The sequence below is a fragment of the Paramisgurnus dabryanus genome, chromosome 15 (assembly GCF_030506205.2).
Source record: "Paramisgurnus dabryanus chromosome 15, PD_genome_1.1, whole genome shotgun sequence".
NCBI lineage: Eukaryota > Metazoa > Chordata > Actinopteri > Cypriniformes > Cobitidae > Paramisgurnus > Paramisgurnus dabryanus.
The window spans coordinates 1607593-1633350 of record NC_133351.1 but is presented as its reverse complement, the minus strand read 5'-3'; the positions used below and the strand labels follow the sequence as shown (position 1 = coordinate 1633350).

The following is a 25758-nucleotide window of genomic DNA, read 5'->3' as shown; positions in this document are numbered from 1 at the left end:
AGTTACCATGTAGTAAGTTTACTACAAGTGGTACCTAAATAAATGTTTTAGGGGTGGTTTCCCGGACATGGATTAGCTTAAACCAGGACTAGGCCTTAGTTTAAATAGTAAATATAACTAGTTTTAACAAACCTGTCTTACTAAAAACATTATTTGTGTGCATTTTGAGGCAAAACAGAGAGCACTGATGTATTTTAAGATATGTCAGTGCAAGATGTTCTCAGTTTGGACAGCTCTTACATTTTTTTTAGTCTAGGACTAGTCTTATCCCTGTCCGTGAAACCGCCCCTTAATGTTTATTTTTAGTAGGCTATATTACGTACAAAATTAAAACATGAAAACAGAGCACTAACCTGGGCATACGCTGCTCAGTACTGAAGATCTTGCCTTAAGTGTTTATGTTAAGCACGGTGTGTGTGTGTGTGTGTGTGTGTGTGTGTGTGTGTGTGTGTGTGTGTGTGTGTGTGTGTGTGTGTGTGTGTGTGTGTGTGTGTGTGTGTGTGTGCGTGCGTGTGCGTGTGTGTGTCTGTGTGTGAGAGAGAGAGAGATATAGTATGCTGCACATTTCAGCTTATGAATGGTGTTTTGTGTTGTTGCATATTTAATGTCTTGATAGTGCAATAATAATGTAATACATCTACTCATTTCAGTAATTTTAGGAAGCTAGTACTTAGTCCTTAGTTTCAGGTACTGTAAAGCTTCTGGTTGCAAAGCAGTTGGAGAGTTTTTGACTGAATCAATTATAATTTAGCATGAATTTGTCTATATTCCCTAACATCAGCTCTCATTGTCTAAACAAATCCTTGTTTCTTTCTGATTGCCTGGTAGCCTTGTATCAGCTTGAATGAATGCATTTCTATACAGTATATATTTCTGTCTTTTTTACAGATGCAGTATTCAAGGGAACACATTATTCTTATTCATTCTACAGTAGTACAATACAAATGGTGAAGAAAACAGTAAATGTATACAAATGTGGTATGTGTGGAGTTATGTCTTTATATTATGGCCTTTTTATGAGATGTAATATAAGTCTCAGGTGTGTCTGTGACGTTTCAGCTCATAATACCCCACAGATCATTTATTTGTTTCTACCTTTAAATGCAAATGAGCAACATCTCAATAGTATCTCAATATTAAGACATTGTGGACAGCGTATAGCTCACTTAGGGTGGAAACTGGTAATGCTGGAGTGTAAGTGGGTGGGGCTTTATCAATGTGACATCACACTACCAACATTATGTCCAAACACCTTGTAAAAGTGGATTTTGCATATAAGTTAGGCTACTCATTAAAGTGCAGATGCACAAAAACAATAGCATATGTACTGTAAGGGCAAATTGTGATACTAAACATAATATAATTTTTGTTCAAAACTTTTAAAATATCTAAAAGTTAAGATGACAGAAGATATACAGTAACATTATTTAAAACCATTGGTGTGACCAACTGATATGCAAAATATGCAGCATTTCATACATCAACATCATTTTTTATGTTAAAGTAAAATGTAAGTTAAACAATTTCAACTTGATTTTATAAATTATGTCAACTTTGCACAAGCCAAAACTTAAAGTTGAATTGACTTGCAAAATAAAGTTGTTTTTACTTCATAATGCATTATTTCTTACAGTGTAATAAACAGTGTTTAAATTGAGAGGGGGCTGGGGTGGTCCCAGACCTCCTATAAGCAGGTTTTTATTAAAATTAAGATAGTACATGAATTTAAAATTCTCGTGCTGGGCTGCAACAAATGTCCATTATTTGTCCCAATTTCACAATAAACTAATCCCAAAGATTTCTGTCTGAAATAAATGTAAACTCTCAAGTGCGCCTCACGCTGTTTTCTGATGGAATTGACAGAATGTTAGATTTAGGATTGGGTTAAGGGCTATGAAAAATTATTCTCAAACTATTATTTCACACTTATTTGAGAGGTATAAAATGGTTAGGTTTTGAGTTAAAATTTTGTTCCAGGACCAACAAATATCTTACTTTGTGAAATCACAGTGACCCTATAATGATGAGCTTGGCCAGGGGGAGGGGGATTGGTCTTATAGGGGACCCCCATAATGTTTGAAATAATTTGAACACTGCTAATAAATGTTGTATAACGACTACTAGCCCTGACCTCAAATGTGATGTATAAAAAATACTTTTTTACTGAAATAACTTCAATTTAAAGTCAACTCTAGTTTTTATGGTCAGTATGGTTTGATCTGATTACTTGACTAAATATAATGGCAATGTCCAAGAGTGACAATAGAAACCCAGTCTCCCTATTTCTCTCTTTTTTCTGATGAAGGATCATACGGTGAAAGTTTTATTGTCCTCTAGTGGAATTCAGTGTTTGCTTGTCATTTTGTATATAAGCCATATAAACAGAAGACAGAGAAAGTTGTATAGTCTGACTCAGTTCACTTAAGTGTCTCTGCTACTGTACTTCCTGCTATCTTATTTTAGTAACAGTATGTTCCACAGAGAAAAAGACAGCGGGGCAACTGAAGGGTGAGTAATTGATGACAATGCTTTTATTCAATGTTGTTAATTCCTTGAAATGTGTGCATTAATGCAACAGATCTACTGTAAGAGCTTATCCTCAAAACAAAACAAATCATTTTTTTCATGTAGTGTTTAGTTGTGATAAACTCCATACAGAACTTTCATAAATCTTTTTAGGTCACTGTGACCACAAGATGGCGCAATTGTACCTCTGTATTCCTAATAAATACACTGTCAGGCATGAGACATGTCATGTTTGGCTTGGATTTAGTGTGATATGCATTGGTGAGTTTATACAATAACATGACAGTTCACCCTTTACAACAATTTATATTTGGAGGTGTGTATAGCTCAGTGATAGAGCACAAAAGTCATGGGTTAAACTCAGGGAATACACATGCTAATAAAAAATGTCTGCCAAATACATAAATGTAAATTCAGAGACGCAAAGAGAAAAATGGTAAATACTCACATCACACAACTGCAATGTTACAGACAAAGTTCCAAAATAAGCCCAGTTTATACAAATACATGAACTGACAACATCAAAATAAGTATTGACACTTCATTACAGAATTAGCTTATAGAACCAATTGTCTACTTTAATAAACAGCTGGCAGCAAATCTGTGAGCAAGATATAGCTAATATTTCCAATATGAAAAGTTTGAGTATTGACTTAAAAGTGGTACCCTTCAATGAACTTTGGTCATTCATATTTCAGTCCTGTTTTTTGTGATACCGGGTCACATGTTGTGTTTTGAGGTCTGGGCCAGCACTGACGTCTCTTATGTAATTCTTGCACTGAATGTTTAATTCAGCAATCACCACAACATCATCAATTATAAAATTAGTGGATTAAAAAAAAAATGGCACAACTGGGCAAAATTTAGAATGATTAAATATAAAATAAAGGTTTAAAAATCTGTGTTCTTTTAATTCATGTAAAAAGTAAAAAGTTGCTCTGTAAAAACATAGCTGTAGTTATGCAGCTGTTTGCCAGTAACTTACTGTAGATTTAAATTAATGTTATTTACTGGCGAAAGTTTGTTTAAAGTTAAATGAACATTAAACATTAACAAGTCTTTGTCTTTATAAAATAAAACCTCATGCAAAGCATTCTGGCTGTTATCTTATAGTTTTATTCTTTAAAGACAAAGACTTGTTAATGTTTAATGTTCATTTAATTTTGAACAAACTGCTTTCAGTAAATAACATCAATATAAATTTACAGTAAGTTACTGGCAAACAGCTGCAGTAATATTGTTATTTGTACAGAAATGTTTACAGTGTAGGTAAATTTCTGCTATTGGTAATACCTACTTAATAACATTTTTTTCAACTTAAAATTTTACTTTAGTAATGTAAGTTGAATCAACAATTTTTTTGTAGGTGTTACCAGTTGAAGTAATTTTTAAGTTGAAACAACTTTTCACTTTTTACAGTGTATTTAAATAAAAACTGAACAGACCACATTAAATTAACATTTGAATTTTGAAGAGTGATAGAAAAATGAATTAAATTACAAAATAAATACATTTTACGCAGTCACACAATAGTGATTCAACAGTGGTTTTATACTATAGCAGATATACAGTATGTATTTATTGTTTTAATTATTGTTTGGATTAATATTTTTTACATTGAAACTACAATGAAAACCCTCACCGTGCTCTTCCAGGTGCTAAGACACATTTTTATAGTCAAACAATGCATAAAGTCAGCAATCTAAAAACGTCTTTATTAAATTTAAGCATGGGATGCTCCTCCTTTTATCTCCTGCTTAGATTGAATAAAGACATTTTTAGAGTGCAGACCTTTTTTCATTGTTTTAAATTGAAATTACCTTTACAGTTTTGTCATGTTTTAGTCTAATTCAGAGGGGAATGTGAATTTAAAATATACTTCACTTTGGAAATGGCACACAACCCTGATGCATGCAAATGAAGTTATTTGGTTTTGCAACCTATTATTTTAAGTTGACATAACATATATAAACAAGTTGAAATATTTAAACTTCATTTGTTAAGTTAAAGTTGCATAAAAATATATGTTGATTTCACAAGTCTGCCTGTCCGTTGTGCTTCCTAAATCTCTATGAGTCGCCTCCGAACAAATCCAGGGATTTAGAAAGAGGCCACGAGGACCAGCATTTCTGTATGTTTTCAATGCCGTTGTTTTATTTAACCATGAATGCTTAAAAAAACTCTGAAATATGTAAACCAATAACAAACACAAGGTTGTTGTTTTAAAACATATCATATTAGACATTTGACGTTGGTTAAAAAAGGTTTTCGCTTATTGTTTGTGCTAAAGATCATATCAGGTTGTAAGTTTATTCAGGAGTGCTATTGAGAAAAGCTTGTGTCAACAGACACGCAGCTAGTAAGTATTTGCTAGACAAATTCAAGTGACATTCATATTTCACAGTTCAAGCTATATATTAACACTTTTGCACATAATGATGAATGATGGAGAGCTTGGCTACGGTTACGAGTTTGCGTTTCGGAGCTGGATAAATTGAGTTAAGACTTTTATTGTACGCAGTATCAGAGGTCTTTGATTGGTGTATTATCCTGTTAATGCTATAGCCGTTTGGATTAGGTCAGTAGATATGATCTCTTCACTGCACAAACATCAGACTCGACAACCTCATCAGAGGGCCGCCGAACCCCAGGGAGATACCGTAAGAGCTTATCTCGATAAACACAGCTAGTGTCAATATGTACACTTTTGTCCTTCATCAGGAAAAACTATTGATTGAGATTATGATAGCAGAGTTCGTCAAATTTTTCTGCCGAACCGGACTGTTGACTTGAGGCCCTCAAATATTAAATCAATAGTCAAGTGCCCTTCTTGTATTTTTACAAGGCTTTACCGTAATCTCCTGCTCACACAATCGTATCGCACTGGGTTTTTATACGATGCACCATCCCTTTAGTGACTCATAATAAGTACACAATAACACAACAAATTTGATTTCTGGGTGTTGAATAGCTGATGTGTCTTGCAATGGGATTAGGGCTGTGCAACATTATGGACTTGTTTTAGTTAGTCTAGTTATAATGCAAACAAGAAGAATTCATCTGAATGCTTCATTTCAATCTTTTATTTGTAGATGTTCTGCCTGAATGATCTTGTGAGCTACGCACAGGAGGGACCCGATGGATCAATACATGCAAAGTTGTTATTTACTGACCCATGGTAGTCATGTTAAAATGTGTTTAGTTTGTGTTTATAACGTGTATACTCACATTAGATAACCAAATATTGAAGATGAAAACAAATGATACTATGAACTAAATTTTCTGAGCCAGTTTTGCAATAAAATGCAATGAAAAATGAATCTATCCTGCAGCATCAAGTATACAGTACACATCTCTAGAGTCGAGCCAATTGTATAGGTTTTGTTTATTATGACATCATGTATTTTGTTGTATATGCTTTTCTGCCATCTTCCTATTTTTAGATAAATCCATTCAGAAAAAGGTATCAATGGGGTGGACACTGGGGTGGTACCCTTTCAAAAAGGACATCTTTGTACCTAGGGAGTGCATATTTGTACCAAATGTTTACATACCTTTACCCTAAATAGCAGGCTATACAGAATCACAACAGAAATATGACCAGATACCTTACCGATGTACCAATGTTAACCTGTTTTTATACCTTAATAATCACAATGATCTATTTTAACAGCAATTATTATATTCCAATAATAGTTCAACTATGAACATTGCACAAAAAAGCGCAAGATCTGTAATGCAGAGCTCTTAAACATCTTTTGTTTATAACTAAATTGTTATATTTTAAAGGGACAGTAAGTTAGATTTACCCCATCTAGTGGTGAAATTGTATTTTGCATTCAAAAGAACAGTGCTCTCTAGCGCCTCGCCTTTCCAATTGCGTGTTGCAACTACGGTAGCCGTTATGTAATCACTGATCTCCTTGTCCATTGCAGCTGGTTCACGTGTTCTGAATGAAAACGCGTTGGTAGGCTGTGCTTTTTGTCCCTCTCTGCTATTATAGTTAATCAATACGATGAAACGACATGGAAGCCTCCTTAGACTTACCCATTTAATGTAAGTAAAGAGAAGACATTCTAAGCTTACAAAGAAAAGTCAAATCACTGGCAGAGGTCATTTGACACCAACAAGGACATATTTATGAATAAAAACATTGATTTTGATTAATAAAACACTTAAAACCCTACTTACTGTCCTTTTAAGTAATCACAACATAGCCAGTCTTCTCCTAATGATTAAAGTTGCACTTCATGTTTTCTTTTGTAATATTTTAAAGATATATAAGCTAAACCTCTTTTCCATTGTACACTACATTTGGACTCGACTGTCAAATTTCGCCCCCTAGTGGCAGTTGTAATGAAATTGCAATGTAATTGTAAATCCGTGTTTACATAGGAGAGAAGCTCATTTTGGTGACAGAGCCTTTAATCTATGAATATATTTTAATAGTTAATATTTTACTTATCAGTAATCCAGTGTTTTGACTGGAACACACTGTCGGCGTGTCACATGCGCTGTTTAGTTGCTCAATTTTTTTTATGCATCCAAAGCTCGAATTGGATCCGATAATTACATGCTCGCAGATGGTTGGTGCCCCACACAGCCCCTTTCTGAATCTCCTTCTGGCTTATTGGCTGCCATTTGTCATGAACAGTGGAAAGGTAAAAGTAACCACGCTGATTATAAATCAGACAAAGATGACCGGCGGGCCGCATTTGGCCCACAGGCCGCCAGTTGACTAGCCCTACTGTAGGCTGTCACATCGAGCAAGAATGCATTTATATTTGTTATAAAGCATGTGCAGTCACATGTGCAACAGCTTTGAATGTTCATCATCCAATCAGAATTTGTGGTTTTTGCAATATTTTAGAGAGAGAGAGAGAGAGAGAGAGCCAGAGTGAGAGCGAGAGCGAGAGAGAGAGAGAGAGAGAGAGAGAGAGAGAGAGAGAGAGAGAGAGAGAGAGAGAGAGAGAGAGAGAGAGAGAGAGAGAGAGAGAGAGAGAGAGAGAGAGAGAGAGAGAGAGAGAGCTACAGTAGCAACCAAAACAAATATAATGTGTTGTTGTCTTTTATAGAAATATGTCTAACCCCTCCTTCTGCACACAAACTCAAATTCACTGTAAGACAGGTGTGCTTATATCATCATATCGTGTTGTAGTCCAAAGCTACTGTCTGTATAAATATATTTATATCTGTCTTATTGTCACGCACCTCCTTGACAGTTTTGGCATGTCTGCTCAGTTGAGTTATGAACTTGTAATTGCTTTTATACCGTTTTGAACATGACTTCTGTTTAAACTACACTGTAAAAAAATTCCGTAGAAATTGCAGCTGGGTTGCCGGTAAATTACCGTAGATTTAAATTTATGTTGTTTACTGGCAACATTTTGTTCAAAGTTAAATGAACATTAAACATTTACAAGTCTTTGTCTTTACAGAGTAAAACTAAAAAAACAGCATCAAGCAAAACATTCTGGGAAACAAAATCTGAAGCAAAAAACAGAAAAAGGTTGATGATGATTTCTGGTTCCCAGAATGCTTTGCATGAGCCTGTTATTGTATAGTTTTATTCTGTAAAGATAAAGACTTGTTAATATTAAAAATGTATTTAACTTTGAACAAACTCTTGCCAGTAAATAGCATAACTTTAAATCTACGGTAAATTACCGGCAACTCAGCTGCAATAACATTGTAATTTCTACGGAATTTTTTTACAGTGTAGTTAAGTGATTATACTGCACTGTTCAATTTAACATTTTGTGCGTTTTCTAAGTATACAGAAATAGCCATTTAACTTTGTATTTGAAGGTTTAACAAATAAACACTACAGTAGTGCTGCTCGATTATTTGCTTAATCATAATCACGATTATTTAACACGATTACTCTGTGACTTTTTATGAAGTTAGTGTTGCAACAGCTACATGTGTCAAAGCAGTGGTGCCTTCAGAAGTGCAAATACATCGGTCCGGCAGCACATGATTTATATTTTAATCACGCAATAATTGTTTTACCTCGATTATCTTGTTTTTGTAATTCCTTGAATCAGAAATTGAAAATCAAAAATGATTAATTGCGCAGCATACACTAGAGTCTGATCTCTGAATAACTTTAACAATGGATCTTAAGAGAATAATTAATCAAAATATTGTAATGAAATTGTCATGTTGTTTTTTTTTTGTTACAGACGGAGAGAATCTACAAACATGCAACAACAATCCCTTCGTGTCCCACAGACAATATGAGATTCAGCGTATCAGTGAGTTTGGGTGTATTTACTTTAACAGCAGGTGCAGAGAGAGCATCAAGCTACTGTAACACTGCAGATTAAACTCAAAACCCTCATTGTCGAGCTTGCAGATATTTTAGTATGATGCTAAAGCACTGAATATGGTAAAGTGAACAAACTTTTGTCTAACTTGAGCTTTGAAGTGTAGGTGATACTATAAAGCTGTCCTTGACATTAAAGAGATATAATAATATATATGAAAGGTGCAGATCTGTGATCTCCACTGTGCTGAAAGACTGAAACACATACAGAGGTTCTGTTATCTAGATTAGACAGGGAACTACAATTCGCCACACGTCCTGTAGTGAACAAACCCTGCTGGTCCCTGTATATTGCATTTGTGAGGAGGTTCAGTTCATGTCTCAGTCCCAGGGGTTTTGAACAACACTGAATGTCTGGTTTCTACTGTGCCAAGCACAAAAGTAGTGCAAATGTCCACTGGTGGTCTCAGTACAGCAATGTCATAAAGAACCACTTCTTTCATTTAGTAATCTGAAGAAGAATGGTAAAGGTCCCCTGTTATGGCAATTTATCACAATGTAATATTAGTCTCAGGTGTCCCCAGATTGCCTGTGAAGTGTCAGGTCCAAATACTGTATAGATTATTTATAATGGCGGCTATTGTAACTTATGCATTTTGAAATTGAGGGGTAAGCTGTGGACTGAGCAGCTGGTAATCCCTGTTTACTGTTATCTATAACGACAACATGCTCTGTTTTAATTGAATCATAATGAACATGCAACAATGAATTATGTATTTTAAATAGAAATTATGATCTAAAAGGCTTTTCACACTGCGCTTAGCCCGGTTATCTTTTTTCTAAACCCAGCTTTTAACCCTAGTTTAAAGAGCATTTCGCACATGTAATTTAGAAGCGGGGTTATCCCTGAATTATGAATACCCGAGGTTATCTTTTAACCCCCGGGTTAAGTATGAACATTGTGAAGCATAAAACAGATTTCTGGTTTAGAATAACCTGGGGTTAACTTTTTCAAGTGTGATAAACGGTCTTTTGACAGTTGTGGGTGGGGCCTGCGCAAAGTGATGTCAATTTGCTCAAAAAACAGCAACAGCTTGCCCCACAGCAAATTTTTATCATTACAGGGTAGTTGTCTTCACACACAGGTGACACACAATTATGTTTAAACAACATATGAAAGTGAATTTCTCATATCAGGTGACCTTTAACTCATTCCCTCCAGCCTTTTTTAAAAAAAAAAAAGTATTTTCGTGATTTTTTTTCAAGGCTTTGAACCGGTTCACGGAACGAAAATGAAAACCAGAAACTTTTGATGTTTTGCAAGGAACAGAAACGAAACCAGAAACTTTCAAAATATATATGTTCTGGAACAGAGTCGTTTATTTAAAATAATGGTAACCGGTTAATACCGTTATTTTTTTCGTTCTTTGACAAGATTTCTGTGCAATATGACTCGGTGAAGTTCACTTCCGGTCGTCGTTGACTCCTTTGAGAAATGAGAAGCTTTCCACCAACCAGCAAGGAGCCTACTCAAGCCCAAGTCTCTAATGCTCAATCATAAGAGGTTAATATTGTAGGCTACCAAGTATCTCAAGATGTTTTTTTTTTTTAACTAATTAGTGGTGTAACGGATCGCAGTCGATCCGTGATCCATACAGATCACAACCCACGGTTCGGCCCGCTTGCGATTCACGGGTTAATACGCAAATTTAAATAGGGTAAAAGTTGACCATTTGCACGTGTTTCAAAGGCTTGCATACTGTAGTCCATTAAAATAAATTTGACGAATAAAACACTGAATAACAACATAATTTTCACTTTATGTGGAGTGACTTTTTATGCTGCATCTTCTTCCTGAAGCGCCGTTTGGAATTCATCCTCCGTCTGTGTGTGCGCGCGTGTTTAAGTGCACTCAAAAGTGCATACACGGAAAGATGCGTTCCAAAAGCAAGCGAACAATCTTTCTGTTCTTGACAGGACACATACAAACAAAATGATATCGAAATACCAAAGTATTCTTTTTTCTAATAAAAACATTTGTTTAAGTTGTTTGCCAATAAACGGCATGGCAGAATTGTCTTAATTAATGTAAAATGCTGAAACAAATGTAGGCATGTCAGAATTACAGCCTCTTTTAATGTTGGACGACAAGATAGAGACTTAAGGAAAATTATGTAGACTAATAATTTAAGTTTAATGTCCTAATGATCAGCCTACTTATTTGGATGTCCCACAGCTGACATGGAACGTTAGTAACCAGTTCAGGAACTAAATTTTTTTCCGGTTCAGAAACGTCAATTTTATGCTTGAACCGAAAACCGGAAACGTTAAAATTCTGTTTCTGTTTGGAACGAACCGATTGGGAAGAAAATCTGGTTCAAAGCCCCAATTTTTACAAAAGTTTCACAAAATACCTTCCAGGAAAATTTTCCTCTATAAATATATAAACATACAAATATATCAAATGAAAGAACAGACCAAACAAACAAAAAAAAAACAGGAAAAAAAAGTTTGATCCTATCTTCATTTGTTTTCTTTTTATCACCTCTTAAATATGGGAAGGTTTCTTCACAAATACTACATTTTGAGCAAAAAGCTGAAATAACTGCATTTTTGTAAAGGAATGTTAGAGATCAGATTCAGAATGATTATCAAAACATACACAGAGTTTTAAATATTGAAAATTTAGTTTTTTTTAACTTGCCATCTAGTGGATAATAATAGAATTACAGATTACCGTAAAAACTCAGAAAGTGTCATTGGCAGGGAAATGTTTTCTTTTAATTGATAAGATAACTTGTCAATGGCGGGGAAAGAGTTTAATGTTTTTATGCAACCATTCAGTCAAAAATGGTTCTTCTGGGGCATTGTGAAGCACCTTTATTTTTAAAAGTGTTCTGATGGTGCTGTGTTTATGGAATAGGATGGATATAATATCAATAAAGAAATGAGTGATGTTACTCTACTTAAACACAGTCAGCTACAGATAGATGTTAGAAATGAGAAACTGTTGAAGTAAGATCTTAAAATGTGAAAGGTAAAGATAGACAGACAACCATAATAATGTAATAGTAGTATTATCAGTCATAAAATCTTTGAAAGCAAAAGATTATCCAGGTTAATCTCAGCAATTCATCCCGGTCCCAAAGGTTCAGACTTCATAGGATAATCTTTCCAGAGGGAGCGACAAAAACACCTGCAGAGACAAAAGCAGAATAATGAACATCTGAGGTAAATGAAAGCAAGTCAATTAACATCATTGATGGCATGAAAACAGGTATGAGCCCTTGTTCTCAAACAAAAGAGTTCCCGGAGGAAGACTTTGTGAATATGAATGCCTGCCTACCAACCACATAATGATTCATTGTTTAATTTAGATATGGCTCTCTATTTAATATTGCTCTTTGTGTAACTTGTACACCAGGTATTATTATAATGAGTACATAACAAAGTGTACCTCTAATGTAAATGTCCAACGTTTTCAAACAGATGTGATGTATTGTTCTGCGATGACTTTATGACCACAGATAGATGAACCCTTGTGGGTTTTTGGGAGTGTTTGATCTACAGATACAGTACAGTACAGTACAGTTCGTGCAGTACAAACAAACAAAGTTCACTTTAAACCAGCCACTGGAAATAGTTGCAGTTTGTAAAATGTATTGATAATAATCTCTGTGTTTATATAAAGCAGCAAATGTTTTCCATCCATAAATATTGCATTGTGTTTACCTTGCAAATGCATTCAATTTAGGGAAAGATGTCAAATGTCCCCCTAGTACACACAAATACCAACAACCTTATTTTTTGGAATTGAAACATTTTGCACTATATTTAGAAACTATTTGCTTATATTTAATAATCATGCAGTATATACAGTGTTTGTTGACTGTATGACTCTGAAACCCACAAAGACGTCTGTGCGCTTACAATAAAATGACTCAGATTTTTATCCTCGAGGAAGACGTTGGTCTTTACTGTTGCCATGGATTGCATTCGTCTGGTCCGTGGCAACAGCTCAGGTGAGGTGGGCTTGTTCAGGAGGTCATTTCATGCCTGGATAAACCTGATCTGTGGCCCCACTCTCCTAATCTGAAAATAATTATTGTGGGATTATCTGACCGTACACTTCCCATAAAGCAGCGTACACAGACTTCATAAAAGTGTCCCAAAGGGGTGGTCACTGTTTTGAGGAACAAATAATAAAGGTGAAGACGATTTACTACAGGGTTTTATGAACGACTAAAGCTCTGTTCAAACACTTATTGTAGGCATAATTTACACTAGGTTGCCTGTTTACTTTTGGTATTAAGCTTTATATCGCTAAGTACATGTGTAAATGTCTTCAGAAATAATTAGCCATTGTATCCCACAAATCACTTCTGATGCATTTGAGACGCATGTTACTACCAGATGAATGTTGAGTTATCACACCTGACCTGACCACCTGATCACATCACCTGAGGTGTGTAAAAAATGTAAAATGTAAACAAAAATTACAAATTCATTTGAACAACTTTGACCAGTGAGGAGTTGCTCTAAATAAAGTTAAATTAGTTATAAGTTATTTCAACTTTTTATTAATTCATTATTTATTTCATTTTTAGCAACGCCTCATCCTCACTAGTCATAAATATAAATTCATTTCAAATAAATTTAACTTACAAATTCAACAAGGAATTTTTATATTGCATGAATTATTTTCGGCCCATAGTCAAAACGCGACAAACCCATCGGTTAAATAAACCCATAAAATATTAATATCTGACCATTTTGGGTAGAAACAACACAGCATAGGTTAATTAATAACCCAATGGTTGAGTTAGTACCATTTTATTTAGTAAAATAATTATTTTCATTTCTCCTAATGTTGCCAAAGCTGTATAATCATAAATGTACTATTTTTAATTTGTGTGTTATTTATTTTTATATGCCGATTGTTTGCATGTAAACGTCAAACTGCTTTGCTGTCACACAACTACTGACTGCATGTGAAGACTCTTCAACAGGTGATCAGATTATAACATAAATATTGATAACATTTATGTTCATATTCAGACAGTCACTGGCTCTACCGTATAACCATAGGGAATAAAAACAATGTAAAGACTTAACAGAATGTTAATCAGAGGTTAAGTAGCAGATGTTTGTGTGACACCTCAACCAAACCAGAGAAAAGAGCGGGGAAATGAAGCATGTGATATTTGTGGCAAAAACCATCTCTCTGGTGTTGGCAGAGTCATACACAGTGACGGCCGGTGACTTCTTTTTCTTTTTCACAACATGCATTTAGCCCGTCCTGTGTGTGGGTTGTCATGTCAAAATATGTTTTTGGCATGTCATGTGAACCATGTGCATCATGCATGTTGTTAAAATAAGTGCCTGCTGCATACACGTCTAAAGGGTTTATGATGAAAGAGACGCTCACGGTTGCCAGATACTCACTTAATCTCATGTGTAATCAGAGTTTAGTGTTGAGTTAGTGTCTTGTGAGTATTCGCAAGCGTCTCTTTTATCATAAACCATTTTGATGCGTGTGCAGCAGGCACATATTTTGACAAGACGCATGATGCACATGGTTTACATGACGCACCAAACTCATATTTTGACATGACAAGTAACACACATAACACTCCAAACTCATAAGTTACAGACCGCCACTGGTCATAATACTACAGTATCTTAACTCTTTCCCCTGCCATTGACGAGTTATCTCGTCAATTAAGATTTTTTTTTTAAATAAACATGATGAGTTTTAATGGCGCACTCACCCAATTTCAAAAACTGAAGCAAAAATGTATTTATTAATTTTAAACTCTGTGTATGTTATGATAATCTTTCTGAATCTGATCTCTAACAAAATTCCTTTACAGAAATGCAATAATTTCAGCTTTTTGCTAAAAAAAAATTTTTGTGAAGAAAAATACTCATTTTTAAGAGGTTATAAGCAGAAAAAAATAAAGAATGAAAAGTTTTTTTTCCCCATTTTGTTTGTTTGAAAGCAGATGGTCTGTTCTTGCATTTGATATATTTGATTGTTTATATATTTTTTTTTTAAATTTTCCTGGCGGGCAACTTTATAAAAAAAGGCTGGTGGGAAATTAGTTCAGATTTAGGGTTTATAGTTTTGAAAAGTTGCAGTAGATTAGAACAAGAGAGTTTTGCAGCTCCTTTTGGATTACTTTCCATGTTTTTTTACTAAAATGTAAGGTAAAGGAAATTTGTTTCCTCATGATTAAAGCATTGCACACATTTGACCTTGGACCACAAAACCAGGCATAAGTTGCACGGGTATATTTGCAGCAATAACCAACAATAAATTGTATGGGTCAAAAAAGTATCGATTTTTATGCCAAAAATGAGGATATTAATTGACGATCATGTTCCATGAAGATATTTAGTAAATTTCCTACTGTAAATATATATAAAATGTATTTATCATTAGTAAATTGCTAATAATAAATAAATTGCTTAAATTATTTTTGCACCCTCATAGGTAATTTTCTCAATAACAAACCATACATCATTGGAAAAATTATTTATTCTACGTTTAGATGATGTATAAATCTCAATAATAAAAAAACCTTTGACTGGTTTTGTGGTCCAGGGTCACAGATGTGTCACAGATTTTTGCCGTCTCATTCATGAACAGAATGCAGTCAAGGACCGCCGATATATTAAATTTTGATTCAAACACACAATGAGGTGCAGCTTGTCATGTTTTCTTGCATTAAATATTGATCTTTATTTATGTTTTATATTTCTATGTTTATACAGTGTTTTCTGACACTGACGGTCAAATGAAGTTAAAGGATTTGCAACAATCAGGCTTTGGCTGATCCAAACTGACTGGTCTAAAGAGTCCAGATTAAAGCCAATTACCCCTGTGTACTCAATGTACGCCGGCACATTGTTCATACACAATGTGCTTTATGGCCACAATAGAAATCATGGACGCTTTATGTGCTTCAGTTCTGAGTCTTTTCAACTCTCGCAGGTGCCTTTTATGGAGGACTCTGTCAATTCTACCAGGAAGCGAGATTCGCTCTCTTTTTCAAGAAATGCCACCAAACTCCATTGTTACGGCCTGCATAGAGAAACACTTTCCAATGGTCATTGTTTCAATGGTTGTCAGAGAGAATCAAATGAAACTTCATTAACAAAGGCCGTAACTGCTTCATCCTTTATTGTGAGCGGAGGCCCTCTCGATGTGAGAATTTCAATCTGTTTTCGGGCCCTCTTCTCATACCTTGCTCTAGGTCTCGCGGCGCGACACATTTTCCTTGCACCGGAGCCGGTGGGGGATTGCTTTAAGCGTAGCAGCCCCGTGCCTCTCAATATTATGTTTCTCCGGGGTCGTATTCAGCAGTCAGTTAGCGTATTGAAAGAGAAGCTGGTTTTGCCTGCATCCTTTCTGTGACATCCACAAGAACGGTGAGGTCATGAAAAGCTCCTCAAGCGATGCAAAGAGTTTCTCTTTTGTGCAGACGTGACCTTTAAATCCAGGGTTGCTTCCACTGTCACAGACTTTGCATTGGTATACATGAGGACAAAAGCAGGGTTGTGTCAATGGAGCGGCACCCTTGTGTGGCCTTCAGGTCGAGCTGCGCTGCTGGAAATTGGATCTTAAAGTTTATTTTGTCACTCTTATATTAAGCATGATAATACTATATACAGTATAATTAATATAACTATTTTGGTGTAAAACATCACTGTAAAAAATCTTTAGAAATGACGCTATTACTGGAAGCTGTTTGCTGTAGATTTACATTCATTTTATTTACTGGAAACAGTTTAATTAAAGTTTAATGAGCATAAAACATTAACAAGTCTTTATCTTTACAGAATAAAACTAAAATATAATTCTCATGCAAAACATTCTGGGAACCAGATATCCTCATCCACCTTTTTTCCTTCAGATTTTGGTTCCCATAATGATTTGCATGAGGCTGTTATTGTAGTTTTATTAAAATATATTTATTTAAATCTACAGTAAGTTACCGGCAAACTACAGCTAATTTTTTACCGTGATTTTAATGTTGTTTTTAATAACACTGTATGTTATTTATTACTTTATTTATTATTTATTTATTACTATTATTTATTACTATACTTCACCTTCACAATCATCACTTTAATTTATGTCTCACAAATCTGAAGGTTCACTATAAAAATGTTGCTGTAGTTCTGCAGCTGTTTCCCAGTAACTTACTGAAGATGTAAATTAATGTTATTTACCAGCAAACATTTGTTCAAAGTTAAATGAACATTAAACTGTAACAAGTCTTTGTCTTTATAGAATAAAACTATAAATAACAGCCTCATACAAAGCTTTCTGGGAACCAGAAATCCTCATCAACCTTTTTCTATTTTCCTTCAGATTTTTGTTCCCCGAATACTTTGCATGATGCTTTTATTTTATAGTTTTATTCTGTAAAGATAAAGACTTGTTAATGTTTTATGTTGATTTATCTTTAATCATACTGTTGCCAGTAAATAACATCAATTTAAATCTACCGTAAGTTACTGGCATACTACAGCTAATTTTTTACAGTGATGTTAATGTTGTTTTTAAAAACACTGTATGCTATTTATTACTTTATTTATTATTTATTTATTACTATTATTTATTACTGTACACTGTAAAATATTTCTGTAGAAATTACAGTATTAATGGGTATTACTGGCAACTAGCTGCCAGTAACTTACTGTAGATTTTACATTTATGTTATTTACTGGCAACAGTTGGTTAAAAGGTAAATGAACATGAAACATCTTTTACTTTATCTTTTACAGTAAGTTACTGGCAACCAGCTGCATAATTACACCTAATTTTTTACAGTGTACCTTTACCTTCACAGTCATGGATTTTATTTATGCCTCACAAGTCTGAAGATTCACTGTAAAAAAATGCTGTAGTTCTGCAGCTATTTGACAGTAACTTACTGTAGATGTAAATTTATCTTATTTACCGGCAACAGTTTTTTGAAAGTTTAATGAACATTAAACATTAACAAATCTTTTTTTTTACAGAATTAAACTAAAATAAAAGCCTCATGCAAAGCATTCTGGAAACCAAAAATCCTCATCAACCATTTTCAGTTTTTTTCCTTCATATTTCTGGTTCCCAGAATGCTTTGCATGAGGCTGTTATATTATAGTTTTATTCTGTAAAGAAAAAGACTTGTTAATGTTTTATGTTCATTTAACTTTAATCTAACTTTTGCCATTAAATAACATCAATATAAATCTACAGTAAGTTACCAGCAAACATCTCACTCAGTATGTCATTTATACAGAAACACAACATTTCTAACAGTATAACATAATCAGACAAATTTGCAGAAATTATACTTATTTTTTAAATATAAAACATGGTCAATGTTTGATACTCCACTGCGTTCAGACTTTTTAATACATGACTTATTTACTAACATTCATCTCAGATGATAAAATCAGGTGTTAAACACAGGTGTGAATAAAAGTTTTTTGATCTAATCAATAAAAACACATTCAGAGGTGATTCAGAAACGCATGTTACCACATCAAGGTATGAACTCTAATCCACCTTCAGATATGATTAATAAAACATTTGACATTGATTCATTATTATCTGGATTATATAAGAAAGGGTGTGCGTGGATTCCATCGCATGAGTAATGAATACACGTTACATTTCAAAGCACTTAAGTTACACTTTGTTTTTCACATCACATTTGTCTTTGTGCTGAGCAGAGTTTAGCTCCAGGATAAAATCAGGAAATTCAGGAAATATTACAGTGTGACACACCTACATTAAACCAAAAAGATGCCTGGGGAATTAAAGACAAGTTCTTCTTTTTCTCCTTTAATTACAGTGCTGTCAAAAATACACAAGATATTAAAGATTTTTGATCTTTGATTTTTTTATGCAAAGCTCTTACTGCAGATTACCAACAGGGGGCAGCACACACCAGTATGGTCATGATAAATCTCATGAAACAGGACACTGAGTATCTTCTGCTGTGTTTAAATTTGAAGTTTAATCATCCAGCTGTCTGCCTATTTGTACATCATATATATTTCAATATTTCTGTAAAGTACTGTGTGTTTGTTTGTGTATTATCTTTGCAGAAGTCTGCCTGTGATTCAGGAAAGCGAAGGCCGTTTCAAAAGCTCGTCTCTTATTTCTATACCGAGCAGCTTCACTGGGCTCAGATAAGTGACTTCTCTTACTTTTTCACAACACACAAAAGGTAATCCGTGCAGTACTCCAGCCACCAATGGAGACAGTGACCGAGACCACCAAAGTGTATGTCAGGTCGTTCTGAGGAACACAATGACGCATTGAGTGCGGCTTCATGAAGTGAGAAAGGGAGTAAAAAGACAGTGATGTCCATAGTTATTCCCTGAAAGAAAAGCTCTGGGCATCTGGGTGTTTAGAGTCCAAACTAAAGGCCACAGACAGGAGGGGAATGGATGGGGTCATCGCTCTGAACAAAGAGGGAAGCGAGCTGGTGATTGGGTTCGTCTTTGTGCCGTTGACCCCGAGTCTCATTCTGTATCTTGAGCTTTGAGGACGATTCCACAAAGGCTCCATGAAACCTTCATCTTTTGTATTGCTTTCGTTTTCGAAAACCGCACGTGAATTCACACGCTGTCAGAAACCAATCGTGGGTACTTTGTGGGCATCAACCCGTTAGACAGAATAATCATCAGAAATGGGATCCATTCAGTGTAAAAAATCATGGCAAATTTGTATGTAACATTTCCGAGTTAGACAAGACATTCAATGAGAATGAGAAATATAAATCAAAACTTAATCCATCAGGGATTAACTAAATCATCTACTGTAGGGCGGTTTCTCGGACAGGGATTAGACTAGTCCTAGACTAAAATAAATGCACTGACATATCTTAAAATACATCATTGCACTTTGTTTTGCTTCAAAATGCACAGAAGTAATGCTTTTATGGAAGGCATGTTTGTTAAAACTATATTTCCTAATTAAAATAAGGCCTAGTCCTGGCTTAAGATAATCCCTGTCTGGAAAACCGCCCCATAGGGGAGGTTTCCCAGACAGGTTTTATCCTAGTCTCAGATTAAAATACATGTTTGAGATGCCTGAACATCTTGTTTAAAAACATCTTGTACTAACACATTATAAAATATATCCGTGCTGTTGTTTTGTCTCAAGATGCACACCAGTATTGTTTTTTTTTTGTAAGGTAGGCTTGTAAAAACAACCAAAATGTGCAACCCAGTCTCATGGCAAGTCACGGCAAGTCATGTTATAGTAACGAAATTTTGATGACACAATTTTCAGCTGTTTTTCGTGTCTCTGGAGACAAATGTCTTTTTCGTCCTTCCCAGCACAAATTTCTATCAATGGCTGTTCGTGTCTGTGGCACGACTTTCTTTATCGTGTCATTTTATATTTTGTTTTCTCATTGTTGTTTTCAATTTTTTGACCATTGTCGCTTGGGGTTTGGGTTAGAATCACTTTTTGCAACTTCCTAACCCTAACCCCAACTCCGGGCGAGAAAAGTTTTAAAAGCGGATGAAAAACATGTAGAAACCAATGCATAAAATTACATCCTAACGCAAACCTCGAATCTATCCCAAACCCCAAGCGACAATGATTTAAAAATAGGAAAGAACGATGAGAAAACAAAATATAAAATGACATGATAAATAAAGTCGTGCCACAGACACAAACAGCCATTGATAGAAATTTGTGCTGGGAAGGACGAAAAAGACATTCGACACGAAAAACAGCGGAAATTCGTGTCATCAAACACGAATCAATAAATCTAAATTTTCATTACTATAACACGACTTGCCGTGAGACTGGGTTGGAATGTCCTAATAAAACTAAGGACTAATCCTGGATTAATTTTAACCCTCTCCGTGAAACTGCCCCAAAGTGTGGACTCTTAAAATAAATTATTATTTAGATATTTCTCTTGCGACTCTAATTTCAAATGAGATCTTTATAATGTTTCAAACTGTGCTTATCAGATTACCGATCAAAAGATTTCAATTTAAAGTTCTCACACGACCAGCTATCCACATCAAATCTTAATCGGTGTTTTGTCCCGTGTCCATTTCTAAAGAATTTTAGGAGAAACGTCTGATCAAAAGTTAGTAATGAAACATGAATGTTTTCCTCTGGGGAGGAAGAGCAATTCACTATCAATACGACACACAAACAAGCCTAAATAACGGGAATTTTCCTAAATGGTTTGGATATCAAAGAGTCGATACTATCGCCAGTACAAAATAAAGCATTTAGGGTCAGCGGTGATGCAAATTGTCTTTTTTCCCTTGAATGGTTTGATATCACATGCCTGCAGTAGCTTTCTTTTCTTACACAGGAGCAATTAGAGATAATGCTTTATTTAAACTGTTTATATACAAAGCGTTTATCTTCTGCTTAATGTGGCAGCCCTAAACAGGGCGTTTGTCTGTTCTGTGCCTGGATGACTGAATGTTGTAGTACAGCAGGTTGTGGCGAGGAGGGGTCACATTAAAGCTTATCACGGTCATCTGTGTGTAGCGCGGGTGGGTGGGTGTGCCCTGATTCTGATACGATAAACGGGGAAGACGTCCGTACGGAGGACATCAAACAGAGCCCTGGCGACAAACTGACCCCGAGGAGTAGATCCCACCCAAATCAAATCTTCACAAGCGTTTGTACTCGGACGACCCTTTCTGGAGCTTATAGAGATCTCACAACAAACACACATGATGAAGCTCACAGAAACATTGTACATCTGACAACTTTAAATTCATGTGAAAGTGCAATGTCAACGTCAAATATTATTTTATAGTTTTCAGGTCCTGTTTTTTAGATGTCTGGGAGGTTACATTAGTATTTGAGTTTATAAGAAAAAATTACATTTACAGAAATGAAAGAAAAGTCATTTCAAACTAGATTAAAACTGATCAGATGTTAAGTAGTGATGTGATGAATGGCTAGTGTTCAGATCATTATTAGTCTTTACCTACAGTACACTGAAAAAAATTATTCATTCAATTTACTACATTTTTTAAGGTAAGTGGTTGCAATCAATTTAATTTAAGCTACATTTAAACAAAAGTTATTTTATTTTATTTTACTATTTTTTTTGTTTACTTAAATAAATTGATTGCAACCACTTACCTTAAAAAAAATTAGTAAATTGAATGAATAATTTTTTTTCAGTGTAATAAACAACTTACTTTTAAAATCAGCAAGTTCATGCCATTAAAGATAGAATGTAAATTAAATCTTACATTTTCATTTCTAATATCAAATTTTGTCTTGTTGGAATTCTTGTGAAAGTTGTTTGTCATTGCAGGCTTAATATAAGAAATGACCCCCGTCTACGTTATAATATCATTGAGTTCAACACATGTGATTTTGCAAAGTGATCTCAGGAGAATTTTTGTGTATTTTTACATAAAGTGTGGTTGTACACATTTACTTATGTTTTAAAACACATTGAAACGTATAATATTGACATGTTTACAGGACTAAAACGTTAATTATTTACATATTAACAGCTTTACAGACATATAAATTTGTAAGTATTACTGTTCATAAAATATTAAAACTTCATTTCTTACTCATATTAATGACATGTTTTATTTTCTGATTTATTTGAGACAGTTTACTCATTTACCTAATGAAATTTTACTAACCAGAGAATTACACAATATTAAACAAGACTACACTTTAAAACCTCAACATTTCTGTAATCATTTAACCATTTTGCAATATTTAGTTTGTTTGCCATGACACACAAATTGTGTTTTCTCCTATGCAACAATAATCAAAACACAACATAAATACACAAAAGTTATTCATTTTATTAATTTGCTGTAATCCAAATCTTTAGAATTCATATGATTGTGAGGAACAGATCCAAATACACTTCTTTATCCAGCGATCTTGATCCCAGTTCTCATCAGTGACATCAAATCTTGTGTTTGTTATTTCAATTTCACGCCTCAAGAAGCTTTGTCACATTGCTTTACGGCAATGATATCAAACGCTCATTGGCTCTTGCGTGTTACGTCACAGATTTGTGACATTGATTGCCGTCTTTCAGTCAATGTATTTTAAAATTTGAAATGCGCACCTTGACAGAGAAAAGACGGATTACCGTTTTTGTGGATTAATAATTATTTCTCTGTACTTTATAAACTCCAGAGAGGACCGCGTCTGCAGCACATCTTCATTTTAACTACTTTTGCTTTTGAAATTTTGCAATTAATCAATTATTGTGATAACACTTCTGTCTGTCTGTTATGCTTTTTATTTCTTACAGATGAGGATTTTAATAAAATTGTGGCACAGAACCACAATTCAGTTCGGCAACGCATGATGTCACCCATTAAAAGTGAATGGGAAGCGTTGACACTTACGCCCCGTGTGAATGCACCGTTAAGGTGCTCTACACTGTAAAAAAGTTTGTTCAACTTAAAAAAGTAAGTTACATGGTTGGCTTAAAATTTTGAGTTTATTCGACTTAAAAAATATTAGTTAACAAAATTTTTTACACAATTTTTTGGAGTTAATATTTTTTTTAAGTTCAGTTAACTCGAAAAATGTTAAGGCAACCAGGTAACTTACTTTTTAATGTTGAACCAACAAATCTTTATTTACATTTAAACTGGCAATATATTAAGAGAAATTCCAGGTGCTTTGATGACATCATCCTCCAGGAAGTGACATCATTTACATTATGATGAGAAAGCAACACCAAATTAGGATATTGAACTAGTATTGAATTCTGTGATGTTTTATGATTTTAGTTGTTTTGTCTCACATTTCCTCATTGATTATTATTATAGAGTTAAAGGTTTATTATATTCATATCTATGAACATATTTTCCACCGTGTATGCAAGTTAACCTACAGTTAACCATTTAACAGATTTCTACCGCTAACATCCAGTGACATCAAGAGTCCATCAGTAGGTTTATTTAAATGAAATTAGTTCGTTCTTCAGATTAATAAAAGGAGTGAATGTTATGCAAATGATGTATTGAAGGAGGTTTGAGCGATTAACATAAAGGTTAAGGGTTTCCATCGGCCATGGTTTTGCCTGAACACAACGTCCTTGAATCATGACATGTAAAACAAAGGTAGAAATGCCAGTGGTCTCCGGATCAGCCTCCTCTTCCTCATAAACAGACTCCTCAAACGTACCACAGGACCGCTCGGGACAGAAAAACAATGGAAAGGAGAATATGTCACCAAATCATTCATGCAAATAAACAAATTTTCTCTCTTATTTCTCCAGGTCAAACTTCATTATGAGCAACAATAGAAGAAAAGCACAATCTGACAGCTGATGTACAAAATAATGGACAGCACACGGGAAACGTGTTAAATAGGACGTCTGACTAAAGTCACTGAAGCATCTGTTAGTATAGCATCTTATCAAGATATCCAAAGAGATGTGACAATGACGGATATTTGTTAGCTGTGATGCTGCTTTCTGTGATTCATGAGACAGCTGATTTACTGATGGCAGTACAGAGATAATCTGCTGATATCAACAGACAGAAGGAAAATACCTAACCTGATAAAACAAAATCTAGTTGTCTATGTTGCATGCAAAAAATACCACGTTAAGTCATGTCAAGATCTCGCTGTATGTTGCATGAAAAATACAACGCATTGGTTTTCAAACAATGTCGAATTTTGTAAATTGTGGCAGTTTTCTCTATAACCTGAGATTTAAAGTACACACACGTACTGAGTTTTTGTCAAAATAAAAATGTGATTACACAAATACATTACTTATTCCACTCCCCTACATATATTATTATAATGTTTCTGTTGCCAGATGTTTAACAAAACTATGAATGAATTCTTGAAATTTGTTGTAACCTTTGACTGCAATCAATATGTGTGCCACTGTAACATCGTTATTTTCCATTTGATATGCGCTTGGAAAAATCAATTATTAAAGAAAGCTATTATTCTGTCACTAAACCCTCTTGGATCACACAATTTATGATTCATGGAATACATATCATGTAATTAAGAGCTTTGAAGTGAATCTATTTGACTCCATTTGCATTTTTTGTGCTCCGCATTGACAGCTTCCATCCATGAGAGAGAAAGTGCCACAGAATGAGACTGAAAGTAGAGATGAAAGTCTCGATTCAAAATTACAATTAGTCTCTCACAAACTGTAGTATGGTAAAATGAGTATCATAAAATAATGTTTCTGGTAAACAATTTGAGATACAGATGCATGCCCACCGACACAACTCATTGAGAGAGGGAGGAGTTTAGTGATGCAACGCTGAATTAATACATTAAATAAATCATGCTTCACTGAATGAATAAATTAAATCACATAGTAAAAGTACATTAGAAATAATGAATGAACAACAGCTGAAATGCAAGAACTGTATTTACTCATAGCAGATATACACTCACCTAAAGGATTATTAGGAACACCATACTAATACTGTGTTTGACCCCTTTTGCTTTCAGAACTGCCTTTATTCTACATGGCATTGATTCAACAAGGTGCTGAAAGCATTCTTTAGAAATGTTGGCTCATATTGATAAGAAAGCATCTTACAGTTGATGGAGATTTGTGGGATGCATATCCAGGGCATGAAGCTCCCATTCCACCACATCCCAAAGATGCTCTATTGGGTTGAGATCTGGTGACTGTGGAGGCCATTTTAGTACAGTGAACTCATTGTCATGTTCAAGAAACCAATTGGAAATGATTCAAGCTTTGTGACATGGTGCATTATCCTTCTGGAAGTAGCCATCAGAGGATGGGTACATGGTAGTCATAAAGGGATGGACATGGTCAGAAACAATGCTCAGGTAGGCCGTGGCATTTAAACGATGCCCAATTGGCACTAAGGAGCCTAAAGTGTGCCAAGAAAACATCCCCCACACCATTACACCACCACCACCAGCCTGCACAGTGGTAACAAGGCATGATGGATCCACGTTCTCA

The 25758-nt window shown here is 34.8% G+C and overlaps 1 long non-coding RNA gene across 1 annotated transcript; it reads left to right on the top strand.

Annotated features, from left to right (window-relative positions):
• Positions 1-899: 899 nt before the first annotated feature.
• On the top strand, positions 900-20082 carry LOC135733103 (uncharacterized). The gene is made up of 3 exons (XR_010526892.2): positions 900-978; positions 8712-8783; positions 18908-20082. It is a non-coding gene; the product is annotated as an uncharacterized lncRNA (long non-coding RNA).
• Positions 20083-25758: the final 5676 nt, after the last annotated feature.